The sequence below is a fragment of the Panthera tigris genome, chromosome B4 (assembly GCF_018350195.1).
Source record: "Panthera tigris isolate Pti1 chromosome B4, P.tigris_Pti1_mat1.1, whole genome shotgun sequence".
Classification (NCBI taxonomy): domain Eukaryota; kingdom Metazoa; phylum Chordata; class Mammalia; order Carnivora; family Felidae; genus Panthera; species Panthera tigris.
The window spans coordinates 71,310,270-71,334,505 of NC_056666.1; the positions used below are offsets into that span (position 1 = coordinate 71,310,270).

Genomic DNA, 24,236 nt, shown 5'->3' on the forward strand with positions numbered 1-24,236 from the left:
GCTATATCATCTCGCACATAGTAGATGATAAATATTTATTGAATGAATGTGAAAGAACTAATGAATAAATGGATAATTAGACCCTTAAAAAAATGGCATACTAGAATGGCAGCACATGTCAAGCAATAGCAAATGGATAAGAGATAAAAGCTCTGATCCAGGACTGATATGGTTAATTTACATGCTCATATATCAATAACAACAATAATAGCTAACACTTAATGTGGCGCTTATTATATGCCAGGCAGTGTTTCAAATTACTCTACGTATATTAACTCTCACTCTACCAATAAATCCTCTTGACAAACTGAGGTCACTCAGATGGTAAGCAGCAATGCCAGTATCTGAAGCCAGATAGTCTTGCTCCCTGAGTTCAGAGTTTTTAACCAATATGGTATGCTGTCCCTTATCTGATTCCCAATTTTCCCATCTGTACAATGAGGGTTCTTCATCAGAGAAGCAATAAACTCTACAAAAATGTGAATAGAATAAATTACTAGCATTTAGTACCAGCAAGATTAGAAGTCACATTAGCCTTTTCCAGAAATTTCACATTGAAGGGCACATTTGTCACTATTGTCATCTTAAATACAAATAGCATTAACATTCATATAGGCTAACAAGATCTTACATAAGTAAATTGTCCCTTTATTCTTTTTTGTGTCTGAATTATAGTCAACAACAACAAATTCAGCCATTTCACAATAACTATGCTTTCATAAAACATTGGTAAGAGTATTAATTTTCCCTACGCTTTAATCTTTATAGAAAGGAATCATTCCTTCTTTTGTATTTCTTCATGATCCTATGTTTTATAGAAATAAAAGAATTAAAAATTCCATCCAGTATATTCAACAGACTATGTATCTCTTCTTTAATACTTAAAACACTAAAAATTACCCATGCAAAGGAATCAAACCTAAATAAATCACTGTTGGTATTATTATCATCACATACCTATAATGTGGCTTCAAAAGGATCATGTAAAAGACTGAGTGTTGAGAAATACTTAATTTCCATGGCATTATAATCAAATGAAGCATACTTTGCTTATTGAATAGGATTGGAAACATCCACACAGCTTTGGCTTATATAAACCAAATTCTTTAAACTTGGACAGTATGGAAGCAATGAAAAGATATATCCATTTACCAAATTAAAATGGTCAGAATTTAAGATCAGCTTTCTAAATTAAGTATGCAAACAATATAATCAAATGCCAAAGAGGGAACAGTAAAGACAGGCAAAGAGAGAGGAAGAAAAAAACAAAAAAACAAAAAAACAATTAAAGTTAATATTATTCCATTTTATGGGACTTGTATCATGGTAAATTTGCACACACTCATAAATAATTTAGAGACTATGAAAGGCAAAATGGTTCTGATAGAAACAGAGATTTCAGCATTAAATTAATATCACTCATGCTACATTAATCTTGCATGACAATATCAGTCCTCTCAACAAAAAGATGACTCCAAAAGGACTAACTCTGATATTTTATTAGCATTGACAAGGGTTTAAATCAAAGATTGACAGATAATGAGCCTCTCAAAGCTGCCTGTTACTTTAGTTCAGTCTGTCCCAGCAGGTTTAGCTAAGGCAAACTGCAAAAGAAATTTCCTTGGAGGATTTGGGATGGCTGGAGCTACTGTAAAGGTGAGAAGATAAATAATGCATTATCAGCTCCTTTAAAAAATTATTTATTACACATATTCAATATTTTTCAAGGTTATCTCCATTTCCTTCTACATTTCCTTACCCTTTCTCTCAAGTATACTGAAATACAGGGTGGGGTGGGGGGCGGGGGATAAGGAATATACATTTGTTTTTCTTTCTTTTTTTTTTTTTTAAGTAGGCTTTATACTCAAAGTAGGGCTTGAACTCACAGCCCTGAGATCGAGAGTCTCATGGGGCCAGGTGCCCCAAGAACATAAATTTCTGTCATCATCCTATTATTTTTCTTTATTCTAATATATTTTGGACATTTATCTTCCTCTCTGGCTTTCTCCATCCAGGACATATGTAGCACACATCCGAAATTACAGCAGTGCAGAAGCGTGCCAGGTGACTCCTCTTCTTGTTCATACATGTGATTTCTTTTAACAGTTCCATCCCCTATAGAAGAAACTATTTAGTAACCTCCTGAGAAGAGAGAGTAAGAAAGAATTAATTGCTTTGAGGATCATTACATGTATTTCCAAGATGCCATTAGGCCTAGCTAACAAGAGTGAGATGATGCCCCCAGGGGAGCAGGAGAGGAGAGGGGGATAGTGAAGGCATTTTTAGAACAACTGTCGATGGTTCATGGGAGAAAAAGAGGTATGCCATCACTCAGATTTAGTTATGCGAAAAGGAAAATTGATGCCAAAAAGGAGACATGGCCACAAAGTAAGCACTGTCTTACTCACTATGGGAAGCCTGTCATTTGGTGAGTATACATGACACTGGAAAGGTGGTAAATATTCTCAAACAACAAGATTATTACCACCAAAGGGGGAAAGCAATTGTATAAACCATGAAAACCAGCAGGAAACTAGAAGGAATAGAAAATGAGAAATTATAGAGGGGATTCCAAGTACATATACCAAGCTCTGTGTAATGTGCATTCCAAGAAAGTCCTCTCCTAAACAAGGGATTGAAGCTACAGAGGTGTCCTTCTTCAAAAAGAAAGAAAGCCACTCAAAGGATATTATGTTTACCTTTTCCACTTTTTTTCAAAAATAGAATAAGTTAACAAATGTGAATTGCTAAAGATCAGATGAAAAGGGGAGGGTATGTTTCTTTATGGCTTCTAGAGCAGATGGTGTTCAGAGTAGCCCATAATTATCTTGCAGAGTGGATAAGAAGGGGAAATTTTATTAAAATTTCAAGTTATGACACTTAATTTTAAGAATTTCATATGGAGGTAGATATTTTCTAATACATTAATGCTAAAGGATTCACTGACGGAAAACAAGAAGTTTTAGGAGCTTTATAAAGCCTATGGGCTTTCATGTGGCTATGTTGCATAAGGCAAGCAAAATCAAGCAACTCCAAAATTCCATTAATTCTATTAACAGGTGTGAATAACCAAGACTAAACAGCACTAATATAAGATAACCAGAAATGTGCATTACCAGAAAATTCACTATGTTCAGGTGAGCATTACTCATGGAAAAGGACTCCTTCTCTTTCTTTCCTCAGTGCCACTCTTTAAGGTCCCATGATAAGTAACATGGCCGACCAAAGATTTCGGACAAGCCTACTTCTTTTTATTATGTTTCTATGTATCTTGGCTTGGATATTCTACACACATCCACAGAGATAAGGTTCAATAACAATCACTACAATATTTTAAATGAAGATAACAGATTATGAATGCAATTAAGTCAGATGACTTAATTGGAATTCTGCATTTCTAAAAATGATCCAACATCAAAAGAAAATTATAGCACGAATAATTATAAAAGAAGAGTGGGCAGTATTTTGGTTCTCTCTAAAATACTACTAAAGAGAAGAAGAAATAAAAATCAGGATTTGGCAACAGCTTTCCAGTCTTAAAGTTAGAACAGAACAAAGCTCCCAAAAGGACCTCACAGAGCAGATTAAATTACCACAGAATTTCATAAAGAATTCATTGAATGCTTAAGCAGGTTTCTGTGTAGGTCAAAGAGGACCAATCAGAAAATTGAGGTCATTAAGGGATGAGAAATAGGGTAATAGGAAATAAAATATAATTATAGAGTAAGTGAAAGGGGGAAGGAAGGAATAGCAGTGTATTAACATTGTTTTGGTTTTGGAGAAATCATTTTTCCTATAAAGACTTTCAAAGACCAACTTAGATATGTTTTTCCATTTAATTATATTTTATTTTTTATATTTTATTTCAGATAGAGATCCCGATGGCCTCAAGGGAGAGGCTCAGGTGCTAGAAGCATCTGAGCCTCTGAAGTAACTATATTCCACATATATTTCATTGGAAATCTGAAGCATACTTTATCTTCTTCTTAAAATATTCATTAAAATTAGCCATTAGCTACACATATTTAATTTCAATTTTGTTTTCAAGAAACAAATTTGTAGAACACAAAACCAGAAACTACTGACAAGATTAAATATCTGTATCTATGGCCAAGACATCATTTCATATTTTTCCTACATTTACTTTTAATTCTATAATTCTAAAGCTATATACATTATAAAAACATTATTGCTTCAACTTTAGGGAAAGTCTTCCTTAATTCACTGAAATTTAAGGTGAAAATAATGAGGAGTTCATCAAGATTTGAAATATGTATACTTGTAATTTTACTATAAAACTACACAATTATTCTGAGCTTCAATTGGTGCATTATCTAAGCTTTCAATTTGAAAGTTTTTGCAGAAAAATTATAATTTTGCTTTATGCATTTCTATAAAAATCAACTACTATATAATTGTCTAAAATTATAAAATTAGTATAGGAGCTACTATAGTTAGAAAGCAATAAAAACTAAGAACTCAGTTTCATTGACATTATTAACAACTCACACCTAGTTTTTTTCACACTTACAAGGTTATTTCACATTCATTATCTAAAATAATCACCAAGTATAGTATTTAATAATTATCAAAACAGCACCATTTAATAAGGGCTCATTTTGTTCCAGCCGTATAGTTGACATACAGTATCTCATTTAAGCTCACAACAAATATAGAAATAGCCAAACAAAGAAATTAAGGTGAGCTTCAATGACATACCCAGGTTCACAGTGCTCAAAAAGTGACCAGACTAGACTTCAGATCCAACGTCAGGTGCAGTTTAATTATCACGACACTACACTTTTTGCTTCCCAACAACAACAAATGTAATGGCATTCTTAGGAGACCAACAGATCTCAACTCCAAAAGTCCTGAAGAGTAAGTGCCCCGTGACTCCGCCCAGCACTTCCAGCTCTCCTAGTTTCTTTCCCACTTCTCTAATCATTTCTCATCTACTTTTCATTCCTGAAATGGTTCTGTTCTCCAACTTCCTACCTTCAGACTACATCCTCTTCTCCTGAAAATTATCTTTTCCCCCCTACACAGCATCATCAATCTTAGTTACCTTGACTGAGCCTCAATGTACCTCCAGCCGTTGGCGGCACTGACCCCCTCCTCCAAACCACAGTCAGTTGCCAACTCAGGCACTGCCACGTTGTTGCTCCACCCACCCCCACTGTTCAGGCTTAAGTCCTCCCTACTATCCCCTAAATTACTAAGCAGGCTGAGAATAAGACCCCAGGTCCTTACCAAGGCTCACAAGGTCCCTCAGGCTCTTGTAAGTCAGGGCTCCTTTACCACCATACCTCTCAGCCTACTCCACCACATGCCCTGGGCTTTGTGCAGTCTATTAAATACAGGCCAACCACAAACTTGCCCTAGAGCCCGGGCATGCACTTTCTCTGAAATAACCACATGGCTGGTCCCTTCACTGAATTCAGGTCTCAGCTTGAATGCCACCTCCTCGAGAGACCAGCACCTTGACCCATCATGTTCCATACCTTTCTCTTAACTGTTCTTCATGGTACTTTTCCTTTCATTTTGTTTTTGTTTTTGTTTTTGCTTTTCATGATACTTTCAACCTCCCATCATTATAATCTACATTGTGTTTATTGCCTTCTCCCCCACACAAGCCACAGAGTCAGTGATTTCAGTCTCTTTTATTCCCTACCTTGTCCCCTGCCCTGAGACCTCTGCCTAGAACATGGAAGTACTCAGGTATTTGTTCACTAAATGGATAGAGGATGGATGGATGAATTCTAACTGGTTTTCTTTCCACTCTTTTCTCCCTCTCTGACTTACCATTAACAGTTCTGTCAATGTGACTCAAAACACATCAAAACAAAACATGGAGTTGGTAAAATATACTGTATTTTTAGGGAACAGTCAGTAAGTTGGCAAAATGCCCTATGAAGAGTGGCCTAGGACTCAGCTGTGTGGCTTGCATACCTTTTAACACTTTAACACTTACCTCACAGGACTGTCTCAGGGATTTAATAAGGTAATGAATGTAATAAGTATATATTAAATGGTTGATGTGAGGCGTTGTTACAGCATTCGGTAAATATTAGCTACTATTATAATGGCTTGCTGGCTGCCAGTTTTCAATTGCTAGCTTAGGGCTTTAAATGTCATGATGAGGACTTTACATGTAAGAGAGTCCTAATGAAAGTTTTTGTTTTAAATTTATTCCTAATGAATTAATATTTCTAGCGAAGAAATTTTGGCGTAATGCTATTCCCTTCACATGGAATTCCCTTTCAAAATGCTATCGATCTAGGGTTATAAAAACAAATTCACTCTTTGCAGGGGCAAAGTCATATTCGTGCCTCACGCTCTATGCAAAGACAAACCCTTATGTATTTACATATTAAAATGATACCAGGAGAAAACTTAACGACATATTTGTCAAACCTCAAGTTAGGTTCATAAAGGAACGATGAGCTGTCATTTTACTCGTATGGATCTAACAAAAATTGAAATGATGTTACTGGTGCTGGTGAAGCACTGTGCTAACATAGCTGGCATAACTGGACACAGCCCAGTAGTTTGTGGCAAAAGTATTAAAATGATGAATAGTCTTTGGTCCAATTGTTATCTTTTCAAACACTTATCATAAGGAAACAATCCCTTGTTTAAAGGTGAACACAGAGGCAGTCTCCTCATGTTTATCACCTAAATGAAGTCCTCTTTTCCCAGACTCTACATTCGGCCAAAAGCCAAGCTTTATATCATGAAAGCTATTCCTTTTCTTTCATTTTCACTGCCACTGACTCTCGTTTAAGTTCCATTACTTTTTACTTACACTACTGCATATATTTTCTAAGAATAAAATCCACAGTCCTTACCATGGGCCAATGTATGACAAGGAGTTCCAGAGTCACTACTGTTATTAGAATTCATGATTAGAGGTATACAGAAAGGAAACAAAATGATCGCTATTTATGGAAGATATGAATGACTACCTGGAAAAAAAGAGAATCCCTGAGAAACTATTTGAACCAATAATTCAGTTGTAAAATAAGTACAAAATCAATGGCTTTCCTTTATACAAATAACAACCTATTGAAAAGAATAAAGTAAAAAAAAAAAAATCCGTTCACTTAGCTACAGAACACATGTAAAAATACTATAAAAAGCAATGTAAACTCACTGTATCTGCATCAGGATTTACTATTGACAACACCTGAGGCAGTTAAACTCAACAAAAAGTCAAACATCTCTTCTCCTCCCTACTCTGTGGACCAATCAGGCACAACTCTATTCGTTCCTCCTTAATAGAAACCTTTTTTTCTTTTACATACTTACCTGCACTCCACAGATCTGTAATCTGGCCTCCTGTTTGATCCACCAAAATGCCCTCACTAAGAAAATCACTTCCATATTTTTAAAGTGTTATGTATTTATTTTGAAAGAAAGAGACAGCATGTGTGCACGTGCACGTGTGCATGAGCAGGGGCGAGGCAGAGAGAGAGAGAAAGAGTAAGAGAATTCCAAGCAGGCTCCATGCTGTCAGCACAGAGCCTGACGACGGGCTTGAAACCTCAAACTGCCAGAACAAGACTTGAGCTGAAACCAAGAGTCAAAAGCTTCACCGACTGAGCCACCCAGTCCCCCCACCCCCGCATATTTTGAATCTGATGAAAAATGTTAAATATCATTGTTCCTGTCCTCTCAGCACTTTCCGTTATCATGTATCACTGCCTCCTTCCTAAAACATTCTTCCCTTAGCTTCCATGGTACAAAATAATTCTGATTTTCCATGTAAGTCTCTGGCAACTCTTTCTCAGACTATTTTACAAGCTCATCCACCTCTCATAGATTTTTAAATATTAGAATGACTTAAGAATTGGTCTCATTTCCCCTCATTTCCCCTCCCTATATTCTCTCCCATAGTGATTCTAACCATTCCCAGGGCTTCAGTGATCATCTACATATGGATGACTCTCATCTTCACATCTCCCATTCAGAACTTCCTTCTAAACCTCAGATTTATACATTACACTTCAATGTTTGTAAACATCCATGGGCATCTCAAACTCAGTGTGACCAAAACTGAGCTCATCCACTCCTCCCAAGCCTGCTTGTAATCCAGTGCTCTCTCCTTCAGTAAGCATCAAACCATCTACCGCATGCGCAAGTCTGAGATATGAAATGCATCCATAATACATCTCTCTCCCTCATTCCCTGAAATCTAATCACTGTAAGCAATCTATTCTACTTCCTACATATTCAAATCCATTCACTTCTTTCCAATTCCACAACCATTATCCTACCCCAGACTGCAGCCCCTCTCAACTGGACTAGTGTTAATGTTTCCTAACTAATGTCTCCCACATCCCCTCCTACTCCCTTCAATCAGATTCTCATACTGCTGCAAAGTCATCTCTCTAAAATATAATACTTCATCACATTTTACTGCTGTTTAAAACCCTTCAAATGCTTCCTAATGCTTTCATGATAAATATCAAGGTCTTTCAAATCGCTGGGAAGGCCATGCATTATCTGGCCACTGCTTCCTTCATCACTTTCATCCCCAAATTCTCTACTTACAGCCTCACACGCATTCACTATACTCAAGTCACACTGGGCAAGATCCACATACCATACATCATATTAGAGAATATTTTCTTTTTACTGATATCTTGTGCTCAAGAGGTGTGTAGAATCAGGCTTATTTTCTCATGTATTACTGAAATGTAAGTAGATAAAGCCTTTGAGAACAATTCAGCAACATATGTCAAAATAGTACAGATTTTGTACAATGTTTGACCTATAAATTCCTATTTATTAGATTCAAACTGATATAATAATTATGGTGGTATTTTTTAAAATAGTGAAACTTGAAAAAAATCATTATTATGCTTTGTTTATTTGGTAGAATATATTTTATTTCATGTATAGAAAGGTCTCTTTTGATAGAGACCCAACATTAATACTGTATATATAGAAACTCATCACTGTTTTATGCACAAGCTAAAGAGACTATCCCAGTTCAATGTTTTTTAGTTTCCTGACATGTGATCTGTGATAACTGGATTATTTAGGAAATTTTTTATCCTCAAAGTCTTCAAAATCAGAAAATAGTTTGAACTTGCCCTGAGTGAAAGTCTGCAACATTCACAACAAAGTAAACAATGTAGCAAAGATGATTCTTTCTATTCTTCTCAGGATGAATGCTATTAGCTTTGTCAATTGCTGTGCAGGTAACCCCCTGTTACTCTGCTTTATTAAAGCCCCACTTCAAAATAGAAAATGAATAAACTTGATCCAGTGAATAAAAATACAATCAATCATTGCTTTTGTAGATGAGGCCTCGGCATAGTAATCTAAATTTATAAATCATAATAATCTAAACTAAATATGTATAGAAGAGATGGAGTACAACAAAAATTCTTGGAAAGGGGGCCAAAATAGGGAACACCTCATTCAATAAATAATGCAACAAACATTTATCAAACATCTACAATGCATTAGATATGGTGCCACATGATGGAGATACAGATTTAAATGACAACTGAACCCCGCCTTATGTGAAATGGAATAATTCAGTTCATTGAATTATGTGACCCTGGGTTAGAAGCCTCACTCCTTATCACTCACCTAGGACCACTGTTATTTCCACCTTGACACTGGCTCGAGTTAACCGTTTATGGTCCCTGCCTTTCTGGGCTAATATTCTTTAAAGGTACCATACCACATTTCTATTCTGTTCTATTTGAACCACTGCCTAAAAGGTAAAACTTCATGCCATCTCACATGCCATCTATTTTCTCCACTAGTGATGGCCTTGCACATGGTAACTGACCACTAGTTTCACCAAGCTCTTGAGACCACCTTAGAATTCAGGCTTCACAAACGCTGAAAGTCAGTGCCAGAGTAAGAATCAGGCCCTTAATTCAGTGAAGCCAATCATACTTCATTTCCTGTCATTCTTGACCATAATCCCCCAGTTTGAAAGCAGCAAAACCAGACACATCTCTCCTGCTTTTATCTTCATATCTCTCTGGATTTCCTTCACCTTCAATCATCCTCCCAGGGCATTGAAGATTGAAGAAACAGTTACAGATTCTGCATCCCTCAATCTATGCCCCCTTTCTATGTGATTTGACAGGTCCTCCATCATCTGTACTGGCCTTGTGACTTGACTTGCCAACAGAACACGATAGAAGTAATAATGTCCAACTGAGTTCCTAGCCTAGGTCTCAAGAGGCTTTGCAAGTTTAGACTTTCTTAGAAATCTACACCTGTCATATGAACAATCCTGGGCTAACCTGCTCAGTTGAAAGAAGACATGGAAAGACGCTCCAGTTATCCCAGCCATAAAAGTAATGCCACCACAAACAAACCAGCTGAGCTAACGGACCAGCTAACTACAGATGCATAAGCAAGCCCAGCCAAGATTAGACTAACCAGATCAAGCCTTCTCAAAAATTTCCCAAGTGAATCCAGACCAAATTTCCAAGCAGCCAACATCTCTTCTGACCCCTAGTCCCCCTTCTCATTAATATCACCTGTCTATGATAGTCCCCAACTTTGAAACCTAAAAACAGTCTTCCTCTCCAATCTGTCTTGGGAAATTTTGGCCTTTGGAATACTTGTTCAACACCTAGAATCTGAGTTTGCTTGCCTCCTTGTATGCAGTGAATTTCATGCCCTCATCACGTAAGTATCCATACCCATACCCATACCCATACCCTTGAGCTTGTCAATATCCAAAATTACTCCACCTCTGAAATAGTTCAAACCTTAAACCATGAGATTGCTTTCAGTCATACATACAAAATAACAAACAAGAATAACTGCAAAAACTTTTTCTGTGGTACCCATCAAAGGGTTATCTTTAAAAAGTTATCAGAATCATACACACATATGCCTGGGCATTTAAAACCATTTAGGGACAGATAATTCTCCTGGTATATAAAAATCATCTAGAAGCATAAATGAGAGAAAACAACCCAAGAATATTTTTAAAAAGAAGAGTGGTAGATCATGGTAGATTTGTTTTCCAAGATAATAACTCTTCTACTAGAAAGCTACAACAATTAAAATACTGTAGAATAAGTACCGTAAGAGACAGATTAATAGAGAATAATAGAAATCCTAGAAACTAGTTCAAATACATGTAAGTATTTAACATAAGATAAAGTAGAGAGTTAATCAGTGAACAAAATATTGTCAACAAATACTACTGGAATTATTACCTAACTTGTTTGACAAACAAAAAAAACTTAACAAGAATTATTATCTCATGTACACAAAAATAAACCCCAGCTTATTTAAATTTAAAATGAAAAAACAGGGGCCATTTGGAGGTTAGGAGGTAAATATTTTTATAAATAAAAAAGGCTTTTTTTTAGCATGCGCAGAAAATCCAATTACATAAAATCTTAAATCTTTATGTTGAAAAACACTAAATAAAAGAAGCAACATTATAAAAATATATTTGTAACATACATAATAGATGATTTTCATTACAAAATGAGCTCTCACAAACCAAGAAGCAAAAATAATTAAATTTTAAAGTGGATGATATACATGAAAAATTAATTTAAAAAATACAAATTTCCAACAAACATGTAAAAAAAAAAATTCAGCAATCCGGAATTTTGCTTCTATTTCTTACCTCTGTCCCAGACTCCAGAATCACACGTACAATTGCTTGCTCTGCATTTCCATTTAAGGGGTTAACACACCTCTTAAACAGGACATACCTGAACTGAACTCTCTATCTTCACCACTCTTCCACATCCAGCCAGATTAGCAGCCTTCCCCATCGTGGCTAATAACAACCTCATCCTTCTACTTCCTCAATCCAAAACCTTTGGAGTCATCCTGACTCTTCTCTTTACTCATGCCCATATTAAGCTATCAGAAAGTCCTATTGGCTCTACCTTCAAAATATATACAGAACCTACTTCCTAGTACCACTACCTATTGAAGCTACCATCACTTCTTGTTTTGGAGAATTACAAAAATAGACCTGCCTTGTTTAAAATATGTAACTTGCATCCTAATGCCCTTAGGGTAAAAATAAAAAGTAAAACTCTTACCTCTCCAGCTGCATTTCACATCATGTTCTCCGCACATCAGCAACACTGGCCTCCTTTATACAATATCCTATCTCCTTATACAGAGCGTTTGCATATTACATTTTCTCAGCCTGAACATTCTTCTCTTCACTAGTGTAATGCTATTCGTTCATCAGATCTCAACTGCAACATCATTTTCTGAAGGATGCCTTCCCTGATCTCCTTGCTAGGCAAATTTCACTTATTACAGACACTTTACCAATAACGCACTGCTACAACACTGCATTGCATATTTGATCATTATATGATTCATGTCTATCTCCCAACCTGATCATCACATCTTCAAGGATAGAGAGCAATCTCATTTTGTTCATCACTGTAACCCCAGTGTCTAGCAAAGACTAATTCATAGAAGGTGCTTAATAATTATTTTCCAAGTGCATAAAAATTATGGAAAAGAGACTCAATGGTAGGATACCATTTCACCTTTAATTCCATATGCATAGAACAATCACCCCCCCTACTACTACTATTTCTAGAATTATTCCAAGCTATCTAACTCCTAAATTCATTCCTGAGCATATGGCAAACTCAGCCAGGACAGTTAATCCAATTCTTACATTCTACTTCACATTCACTGACTGTCTCCCCCAGCTCCAGGTCCTTGACCACTTAGGAATCATGGGCTGCAGGGACATGAAGAGATGAAATCAATCAGTGAACAAGTACAATGTCCATCTTGTTCTATACTAGCCCACCCCCTCCCTTCTTTTCAACCAACAAATAAAAGTGACCTTTCTGAGATTCAGGGCCTGAGAAATTCTGGAGGTAGACTCCACACATAAACACAAATGGGAAATTCATAATACTGCTTGCTGTGCACTGATTTAATTTGTGATCAGAAAAGTTCAGTTTTTTATTGGTTTAAAAACATGATGTTTACCCACAAAATAATATGAAAAGAATGTGTTACCCTCTGCATTTTTCCCCCTCTTCCTCCAAGCATAAGAAAGAATTAGCTTCCCAAATGTAACAATAACAACTCAAGCAAAAAAAAAAAAAGAGTTTGTGTTTTGGGCCTTCTTACAAATAATGCTATCATATGTTATGGGGACCTGAAATTGGCCAAAAAGACTTGACTGGTTGAATAAAAACTGAGAGAATATCCACACACACTGGGTTTCAGCATCGCCAGGTACATTTGTACAGGCTCACTAACTCCTCCCAGATCACCATCTCTGAAATAAACTCAGGAATCAAGAGGCACAGGGCACAACTCTAAAGACACGGATTAATGGGAGAACTTCTGCAAAGGAGGAAAGGGAATTTAAGCTTGTGGAAAATGTGTTGTCCTAAACTTTTCTAGTACTGGGTTGCTTTTATTAATCTTCTTCCACTTACAGGACCTACAATAAAAAAAAACAGACGTCAATGTATGTGGGACATGCATAGTTACAAGTTGGATGAGAACAGTTTAATTTAACACTGAGACAGCACAATCCATCTCAGCAGAGCCACCTGGCATAAACTAAAACTATATATCTTATGAGACAGAAGCAAGCTACTAAAAGCCTGGGAAAGCAGACTGATGTGAATTATTCCACCAAGCCCATTTAGAAAGAGACCTCATCTAATGAAAATGCAAAACCGTCAAAAAAAAAAAAAAAAAAAAAAGATTTGGGGACCAAGGAGGAAGAATTCACCATGATCACTGACTTTGAAGAATTCTAGTTAACATGTTTTTAAGTTCTAATTCAATATGATTTTCTTGTTCTTTCTCTACCAAAATCAAATAAAAATCCAATCAGAAGATACTTGCTTTTGAGATTTCTTTTCCTGAACCATCAAAATCAATGGTTTCTGTTCCATATAGGGGGCCCAACAAAGTAATGAAAGGTCGTGCTTCCTAGAATGACACAGACACTTCATTTTAGTAATGTGTACTAATTTACAGTTTTGTTCCCCTTCTTACTGCGTATAGAAATAGTAATACTAATCCTAAAAGTGTATTTCCTAGGAATTTATGTATTCTTCGAACATGTGATTAGTGCTGTCTCCGGAACATCATGAATTGTTCATTTCTCCATTCAAACTTATCTTCTACTTCTGCTAATGAGATATGTCACACATCACATGAGGCAGTATATGAAAAACACAGCATGTGTTCAGAGTGTGGTGTTCCCACTCCACTGACTACGTTATCTCAGGCAAGTGAAGGAGCCTCCCTAAGCTATGGTTTCTGCATCTTCACAACAAGCAAGAGAAATAATCCATGGCAAGTTCTCGCACTCAGAATATACTTAATAAATGCCAGCTTAAAACATAAACCCTAAAGCGGGTGTTCTGCGGCCTTACTGCACACTCGAGATTCAGGAGAGGAAGAGGAAGCTCCGTGGAGAAAATGGGCAGTGACAAGGACAGCACATCCACTAGCTAAGTCTTTGCTAATTAAAGTGTGTTCCATGTCCCAGCAGGGTGACCATCACCAGAGAGCTGATCAGAAATGCAAACTCTCAGGCTCCACCCCAGAACCACTGAATCATAATTTTCATTTTAACAAGATCCCTGGGTGATTCATATTCCCATTAAAATCCGAGAAGCACTGAGCTAAGTGATGTGCTCCTGCACGCAGGCCTCATAATTTGTTGGACAAAAAATTCAAGTCTCAGTAAAATTATCAATGTATGTGTCATGGATCATTGGGGTCACTTCCCAACGGTTAAAAGGATAAATATTCCATGTGTGTGTTATATATTATGGTGTGTGGACTTAACATTCTCTCTCCTGGGTTGCTGAGTTTGTTGCACGAGTGTTGTGAGATATCTCTTTACAACTTGAAAAAGTATTTATAAGTGAGGGCCATTCCGAAGCCAGCCAGCCCAGAATTTTTTTTTTTTTACACTATCAGTATAACTGAAGTCTAAAACAAACAGTAAGCCCAAGATCTGAACTCCAAATCCTAAAAATATTTGTATGGCCTTATGACTTAGGCCAAAACTCCAGAGACCAAGTAGCCAGTTCCCCAGTAGAGGCAACAGTTTCGGTAACTGGGGTGAAGAGGGTGTGGGTAGGAGCTGCTACCATGTAGAAGCAAGACCTAGGCAAAGACTCTAGTACATAATGTGGGTAGAATATTCGAGGAGCAAGCCATGGAATTACAGCAGCCATTCCTACAAACAGATATTTCACAAGCCTAACGTTCCTGAGTTGGATGCAGTCCCATTCCTACGGCCTCTAACTCCAGAACAATTTCTTACAGCAATTTCATGTGATTTCATGTGCCTTTTTTCTATAGTTAAATAGTTTTGAATTTGGGGCCAGCTTTTGCACACAATGAAATGTGCCTGAATTGCACTCTATCACAAAACCGTCTCTAAACTGAGAAAGAAAATTCCTTTCTGACCCTTCCTCACACTGAACTCCTATATCATTGTGTTTTCTGCATTTAATTTTTAATCTATGCTAATTTTATACAGTCCGTAAATATGTTCTGGACAACACAGGCCACACAAAGTATTCAAGGCATCCAGCAGGGAGTCCAGTGTGGCCAAATTACCATTTTATACGTTTTGCTAGGACGGTAGGTGTTGTAACTTTCTTAGGCAATGGGCGCTGTGATGTGCACTTACTTCTATTATGCAATGGTTCTATCCGAGTTTCTACTTTCTACATAATTGCCAAAATCAACTTGTAAGCTGCTTTAAATGGCACATATCTTATTTTTCCTATTCTGACTTCAAAATGCCATTTTGTATGATCTCTATTGAGAAGAAAATAAGCCCATTTTTAAAACAGTTACCTAACAACACTTCAGATAAGAAGCTGTATTTTTCTGCCTAACATAAGTGTTTTTCTTCTCTTTTAAATTGAGTCTCATATGAATGATATCTAGATGATCACTCTTTTGCTTTGCTATAAATCTGAAATCTCCTCACTTGTTTCAAAGCCTTACACCACTAAGGAAGACTACCCTCCTGATCACCTAAAGAGTCACACTTTTGGTTTCCTAGAGTTGTGTTAGACACCATGATTTAATTACTATTACGGACAGATTTGCATAAAGCTTTTTTCTGAAGAGTTTTAGGCCATTTAAACAATGTCATTAGATGCGCAGAGAAATTCTTTTGAGAAAATGTAATGGAGCATGGAAAATAACAAAAATCCACAAAATACATTTATTCAAGAATCTTAATAATGAAGAGAAATTACAATCCAAAGTGAAGAACTAGAGGCTGAATACTCTCTATTATTTTAAAATAAAAGATGATTAAATAGGCACAGCATAATGCCTCAGAATCAGAGGGCAGCACCCAGTGTTATGTCTTCTGGAAAACTATGCTCATTTCAGAAAAAAAATAGATTCAGTATATTCTTTGCCATCTATGGAATTTACTGAAGATACAGAACAGCAATTAATTTTAACAATAATCTCATACAAACTCATACTAGACAATATTGCAGTAAAACAAGCAAGTTCAGCCTGCCATAGACCATCTATCTCTTATTAAAGGATCTCCCATGAATTGATATTACCTTGTCAAGGTTGCTGCATAAAGAGAAAAAAGCCATCCTGATGCCCTTTTAAAGACCTACTGACACTGAAGAGACAAATGTTTTCAGGTTTCCCTCAGCACTGCCACCTAGTGCTCCTCGTGGAAGGGGGAACCAGCTTTTTGTGGAGTAATTTGGCAAACTTGGCAATATTTAAAAGTGCCATAATCTTTGACCCAGCAATTCCATCATTAGCAATTCTCCCTGTAGGTAAGACCACATAAAAATGCACCAAGACTGGGGTATCTGGGTTGCTCAGTGGGTTAAGTGTCCGACTCTTGATTTCGGCTCAGGTCACCGTCTCACAGTTGTGAGATTGAGCCCCACACTGGGTTCCATGCAAGAGTGGAGTCTGCTTGGGAATTTCTCTCTCCCTCTCCCTCTCTGCCCCTCCCCAGCTCATGCTTTCCCTCTCTCTCTCAAAATACATAAATAAACACTTTTTAAATGCACCAAGACTATTTATAAATGATATCCTGCAATATCATTTTTAATAAGAAAAACAACAACAAACTAAAATATCCTGTGATGGAGAAAAAATAAAACTATAATAAGCCATACATTGGAGTAATATTCAGCCGTTTAAAAAGTTAGTTGATATGCAAAAATCTCCAGGATAAAGTCCAGGAAAATGTGTGATATCATTTACCGTATATGAAAAGCCTACACATGCATATGTGAGTGGGTGCACTGAGAATCATCTGGAAGGATACACAAGGACTAAAAGTTTGCGAGAGGAGGAAGAAAAAGGGAGATTTTTATGTTTTATTTTATATCTTTTTGGATGGATTGAATATTTATTGTATGCATGCATTATTTTTAGGTTAAAACATTAAAAATGCTATACTAGGATTATGAAGAATGATAGAGTCAGATAACTTTATACTACTTTGGACTGTGGAGTAGAAGACACAGAAACTAAATCATTGTGACACTGTCATCATCCTCTGATTCAGCTCTGCCTTTTCCTGGCATCCCAGCTCTGATACAAGCTGACTACTAACAGTCATTTTTTTGTTTTTCTAAAGGTCATTAAAATGTATCATGCAATGTCTCCTATAGTCATTAATCTGAAAGCTATACTGTTAATTATTCTTGCTTATTGATAAATTGCCAGTTCAGTATTTTTCCACTGATTTGACATTTATCAAGATATTGAAAGATAGCATGACCAACTGCATTTTTGAAGAGTTTATGAAAAAGTATTAGCAAAAATTAATTGTAGTGTTTAAGAAGCCCACAGGACTACCTTGATGAACTCTCTTTAATAAAACGTAGTTGATTTGTCTTTAGTGAAAATATTCCTTACCATAAGCTTAATTACCTTGAATAAGTAAGGCATAAGTGGACTATTTTCTTGCCCTTTTTTCACATATGCATATAGATTTAGAGTATATTTATAGTATATTAATTCTACAACTTATCCAATATTACTTTAAATGCTAAATTAAGTTAATTTAGGGGAGAAGAGACTGAACCCAAACCAAATGTTGGGGAACAACATCAAAAAAACATGACCACTGATTGACCCAGGAGCTGGACCCAGGCACTCGGAGGATCCTCACCTCCTCCTCTGCCTTAGAACGTGGATTCTGCTTGCCTTCCTCACTCCCGAAATGATCCAAGGGCTTAGCCTTGAGATAATGATGTGGGGTTAAAAACATCTGCACTACAGACTGTATACGTGACTGAATCCAATTAGGGCCTCTTTATACACTTTGAAGATTTGAGGGCAATTGCAGGAATCCATTCATCTTGCCACCCAAGACAAGCCTCATCTCTAAGTTCCCTTTGCTATTATTAAAACTTCCACCTACCAACCTGGACTGGCCTGCCTCTTTCTTCAGTCTCCCCCTGCCCTCTGTTTGAGGGGGCTAGTTTTAGATTATCCCTGCTAAGCTCCCAAGAGGTACACCAAGGTTGTACACATGATTATTGCAACACCATAAGGTTTCAGCTCATTCAATTGTTCGCTGTCACATAATATTCTCTAATAACTACAGATTTTCAGAAAGCTTTCTAAAAATACTGCCTCTGATAGTAAAACAACACATTGTCCTTTTGATTGCTATTTCTATCTTTTACATTATTGAGGAATGCCTCAGTCAGCACTGGCATTCTGGCCATGTAGCCCCTTGTGTCTCCATAATGCCAACTAATTTATAACTGTGTTCATGCATGAGAATCTCACGTGCATACTGCATACTTCCCATGCTTCCAGCATTACTGTAGAGACAGCTAAGTTTATTGGTTGTGTTGCTCCAAAATGATTTTCTTTTTTAATGTAACCTATATATATTATATAATTGTTTTCTTTATTCCAAGAACAAAGAAGCTCTTGGTGAATTATATCCCACTGGTTTTTGTTCCTCATCCCCATATTTACATATTCAGAAGTCTCTGAATCAGTTTTATTGCACTGTCACTCCATTTTTGAAAAATCTCCAAATTACATAAGTGGCAGTCATTTAATCTCTGTCCCCACTTTTCTATGCAGTTTAAGTGACAGAGCTAGAATCATCCGTATTTGCACACTAATGTGAACATAAAAGAGTTAAATCTCCCAAACTAGTCTCTTTGGAAAATGAACATATAATATAATCTACTTTTCTATTATTTAAAATTAATGAAAATTTAAAAATTAAATTAAATTAATGAAAATACCCATAAATATATGAAAAGTTTACCATCTTCATTAGTCATCAGGGAAATGCAAATTTATTCTTCTATTTAAAAAAAACTTTTTTTAGCATTTAATTTATTTCTGAGGGAGAGAGAGAAAGAGTGTGAGCAGAGGAGGGGCAGAGAGAGATGGAGACACGGAATCTGAAGCAGGCTCCAGTCTCTGAGCTGTCAGCACAGAGCCTGACACAGGGTTTGAACTCACAACCCATGAGATCATGACCTGAGCTGAAGTCAGACACTTAACTGACTGAGCCACAGAGGTGCCCCAGGGAAATGCAAATGTAAACTACAATATAATATCATGTACCAACATCATTTATCATAATGCTTAAAATAAAAAAGATAAAAAATGCCAAGTGTGAGTATGGGTGTACAACAATGGGAACTTTCATATAGTGGCGGCAGAGTAAACTGGTATAACCACTTTAGAAAATGGTTTGTCAAAACAATTTTACAAGAGGTTAAAACAGTTTTACCATTAGATAAAACAGTCTTAACCTATGAACAAACAGTTCTACTCAGGTATATACCCATCAAGCATGCATAACACCAAAAAACATGTAAAGAATGTTTATAGAAGAAGTATTTTTTAACTATTTTTTTAATGTTTACTTATTTTTGAGAGACAGAGCGCAAGTGGGGAGGGGCAGAGAGAGAGAGGGAGATAGAAACCGAAGCAGGCTCCAGGCCCTGAGCTGTCAGCACAGAGCTTGACGTGGGGCTCGAACTCACAAGCCGCAAAATCATGACCTAAGCTGAAGTTGAATGTTCAACTGACTGAGCCACCCAGGTGCCCCTGGAAGGACTATTTATATAGCCCCAAACTGTCCTTCAGTAATAGACTGGATCATGGTACATTAATGCAAGTAGAATATATATAGCAATAAGTATGAATAATTGACATCTACATGGAAAAATATAGATGGATCTCACAAACAGGATTTTGAATGGAAGAAGCCAGACATAAAAGAATACAAAATGCATGATAAATTGGTTCTTAGTATCAGCCTTGGTCAAGACTTATCCAAAATACTGAGGAAGAGAGTGGCCTTGAAAAGCGTAGTCTCATACATCAGAACACAATTTGGAAAAAAATAATTACCTTGCATTATATACTGTGTGATTTTAGAAAAGTCATTTAATCCCCCTGGCTTCATTATTCCTCTGTAATATAGAGATAATGAAGCCTTACCTCCCCAAAAGCAAATGACTGTTTTGAAGATCTCTAAGGTCCTGTGTAGCTTTATATCTATGACTCAATGAGATGGTTTCACTTCTTTGTACTTTCATGAATAAAAACAGAGTTCTTTTAACAAAACAATAATAGCTGACATGGTTTTAGCCACTTTATACATATGTATTACTTATTCAGTCCTCACATTTCATACTAACCCCATAAAATAGGTATAACTGTTCTCTTCCTTTTACAGATAAGGAAACTGAGGCTCTGTGAGGTTTGATAACTTGACCCAAACTGCACAGCTAATTCTGCTAGGGCCAGAATACAAACCCAGAAAATCTCACTCTATTACTCACATACTTAACTACTCAATATGCAAAGACAGTATAAGAACTCCATTTTATCTAAGCTGACAGGACTTTTTAAATTGACTTTAATACAATCTGTTGTCTAATCACCACAGAGCATGTGAAAATGTCATCTATGTTATGGATTGAAACTCTGATTTTGTTCAATCAAAGGAATGATGATTTTAATTTATTCATATAAATCTGGCCTCTCTGAGACAGTACTAATTAAAAAAACTATCGCTACTGAACAAGCACCAGCCAATTTTGATGGTCACATTCACATTTCCCATATTTGGTGCTGCTCTAGAAAAAGAGGGGAAATCGGCCTTCCTTGTTATTGTTGTTTTAAACACAGCCTCTTCTGCAAAAGACCTTATAGTATTAGTTCAGATTACTGAATTTTTTTTTTATTTCAGTTGACTTTCTGTAACTTTCTGTTTGCTATAAGTTACGTCAATTATTTTCTGACAACTGTTTTTTTAACTTAGACTGAGATTTTACATACTTCAATTAGTTGGACCTCATCCTGTTTCAGAGTTAAAGTCACCCACAATATTTATACTTTGCATTTTCTAGAGTTAACTTGCATCTGTGTCCGTCAGTCTCATTGTTGACTAGTTGAGAGCCTGTGACTGGGGTAAAGGATGCAGGGATGGTGTCTGCAAGGGGAGAAGAGAGGGAGAAAGGAAAATCCTGCTTACTTTGCAAGCAGCCTAGACTCAGCCAGGACTCTCAATGGTTTTGCATGGCAAGCTGAGTTACCAGCGGATAAAAGTAGATTACTTAGATTAATTGTCGCAGATGGTTTTAAAGAAGGAAGCAGGCTTGAAAAGCACAGCACTTCTAAATGGAACTTCTCTGGGACTTCTAATCAATTGTGTGTTCTTGGAAAAGTCGTGCACTCACTCTTATTAGGAAGATGGAAGCAATGCCTGCCTCCTACAGTTGTTGTGAAGCTCAAACGAGGAACAACCGATGGAAGTGAGATGACTTCATTGCGCTGTGATTATCGCTGCCTTAATTATTTAGTGTTGGCATTTCTGCCTTTAGAACTTCTGTTTCAGTTTAACTCCACCACAATAGCTCAAGGGTGGGGGCAGGAAGAGGCTTAGCCCCTCCTTCCAGCACTTTCCCTTCGTAGATTCAAATAAAGGAAAGTAACAGGCTTGGTTCTCTCTGACTTCTTTCCCAGAACAACAACCTTCTTACTATTCACCAGTATTTACATTTGGATAAAGAGCTAAAGCTGAAGTTACAGAGGGAAAATATAAAGCAGACTGCAAAACAGGGCTGCTCAGAGTTGCACAAAACTCTGCCGAAGCAAGCCTGAAAGCATTGAATAAAGAACACCAAAAACCGACTTGCCACATGCACTTCTTTTGTTCATTTCAATCTTGGCAGAGTAAAATTCAGCAGTTGGGTTATACGTTTTCCCTTCCAAGGACTTTAGAAACAAGTGATTAATCTCTTTAAGCAGTTCTCAGTAAAGAATATATTTTGTTAATTTTATGTCATTACAAAGGCTATCGAGCAAGAGCTGCAAAGACAGGATGAGTGCAGGGTATAAGAGGAAGGCTTCGGTTTCTCTTTTTAAAAATAAAAACCACACAGCTTAATTTATACTCCACTGAAATGAAGTTCTCATAAAATAGAGCAATGATAATACTGAGAAAATGTACATAAGAAAATGAGATGTTTCCTTCCCCTCATATGAAACAGTGAGACTCTCTCTCTCTTTCTCCCCCCTCCCCTCTCTCATAGCTATTTGCTACTCTCAGCACATATGAAAATCTGAACAATCTAAACAAGTCAGTTAATGATTATTAAATTTATTTTAGATGTTATTTTTTTCTTTTATAAAACAAATTTTTGCAAACTTTTCAGAAGCATATTTCCTGAAGTATTTTTACTGACTAGCTTTTAAATTGTGCATGGGGAGACACATTCCCAAATAATCTTTAGGAATATTTACCATATGAACTAAATTCTTACTTCCCTTAGGGAAAAAAAATTCTGTAGGTGTTTACAGAAAATTTCTTGCTGGCTCTTGTAAAACGCTGAATTCATCAGAATTAGAAGCACTTCGAATACTCTAACTACAAACAAATACAGGCACAAAACCTCTGTATTCCATGGCACTCATATCACTGAATATAAGCAGAAAGACAAAGTCACTTTATCCTTAATACTTTTAATGATAGAAAATGAAAGACTCAAATAAATTATTTTGGCATTTCTTCAGTGATGCTGTGGTACCTTCACTGATTACTTAGCTTTCACTACTATATATGAGACAAACACAATCGATTTTCAATCATTAACACCAAAGTCTGCCAGGAGTACTCTGCATTAATAAATCTCAAAATATTTTACCATTTCATTAAGTCTAAATGCATGTTGTTGGGAAGATTTCAAGCACTGTCTGATTTAGTAGGCAGCTTACTGTTGGTAATAAGAGACAAATGGTAAATCAGAATTGAAATTCACTACTCTGACTAATGCATCTATCATGATGGTCCATTATTCCAATCAGCCTGTCTCTAATAAAATTGACATCACTTAATGCAAATCTATTATATTCAGGGGTAACAACGTAGAAATAAATGTGGAAAGAAGAATAAAAAAGAAGTTAAAGCAAAAAGTCTGATTCCCGTTATTGTCATGTTAGGAATATTCCCCCTCCTGCCTCCAACTATGTACAAAGAAAACTACAGAACATCACCACAAGCTTTTAGGGACTAAGACAAGTTCAAGGAAAAACTCAGATTACTCCTCACCAAGGAAATTAGCTTGTGACATGTGTAAGAAAATTGCATTCAGTCCTTCCTGGTTCAGCCAAACTTACTTGACTAGGCTAATGTACGTTCATGAAATGGATTGGCTTCAATGGAAAGTCTAATAAAATTGAATATAAATGAACTCCTGAGGGAATTAAATCAATGGACTACAAAGCGACTTCCTGATTTTTCCCTGATAACTCATCACCCTCACCAGAGTAGGAGATGGCAATGGTAAATGGAGCAGGGTGAACAAAAGCCCTAGCAAAAGCAAACATTCATTCTCTTTCCCCTCCTTCCCTCGCCCTTTCCATCCCCTCCCCTACTTCTCTGTCCTCCTATGTACATGGATGATTAGTCTGCATTTACATAGTCCCGTATATTCTACAAACTTTATAACACTCGGTTTGCATAGGTTACTATTCTTTTGTACAAAAATAGGTAAATTTTAAATGCTCCTTTTAACAAGAATTTAAGGACAGTCTTTTAATGTGCAAGTAACATAAATGCAACAATCTGTTATTGAACAAATGATATAGAACCCATTTCAAGACAGCTATGAATTCAGACAGCATTTCCTGCCATCAGAAGTGAACCGCACAGCTACTAAAGGCAAAAGAGCTTTCTCACTCAGTAGTGTGAGCCTTTTTTTATGAATTAA

General features: G+C 36.6%; 1 protein-coding gene across 2 annotated transcripts in view; it reads right to left on the reverse strand.

Moving 5' to 3' along the window:
- NELL2 (neural EGFL like 2) overlaps nucleotides 1–24,236 on the reverse strand; it is a 393,863-nt gene that overhangs the window by 218,632 nt on the left and 150,995 nt on the right. The gene's annotated exons all lie outside the window — the stretch shown is intronic.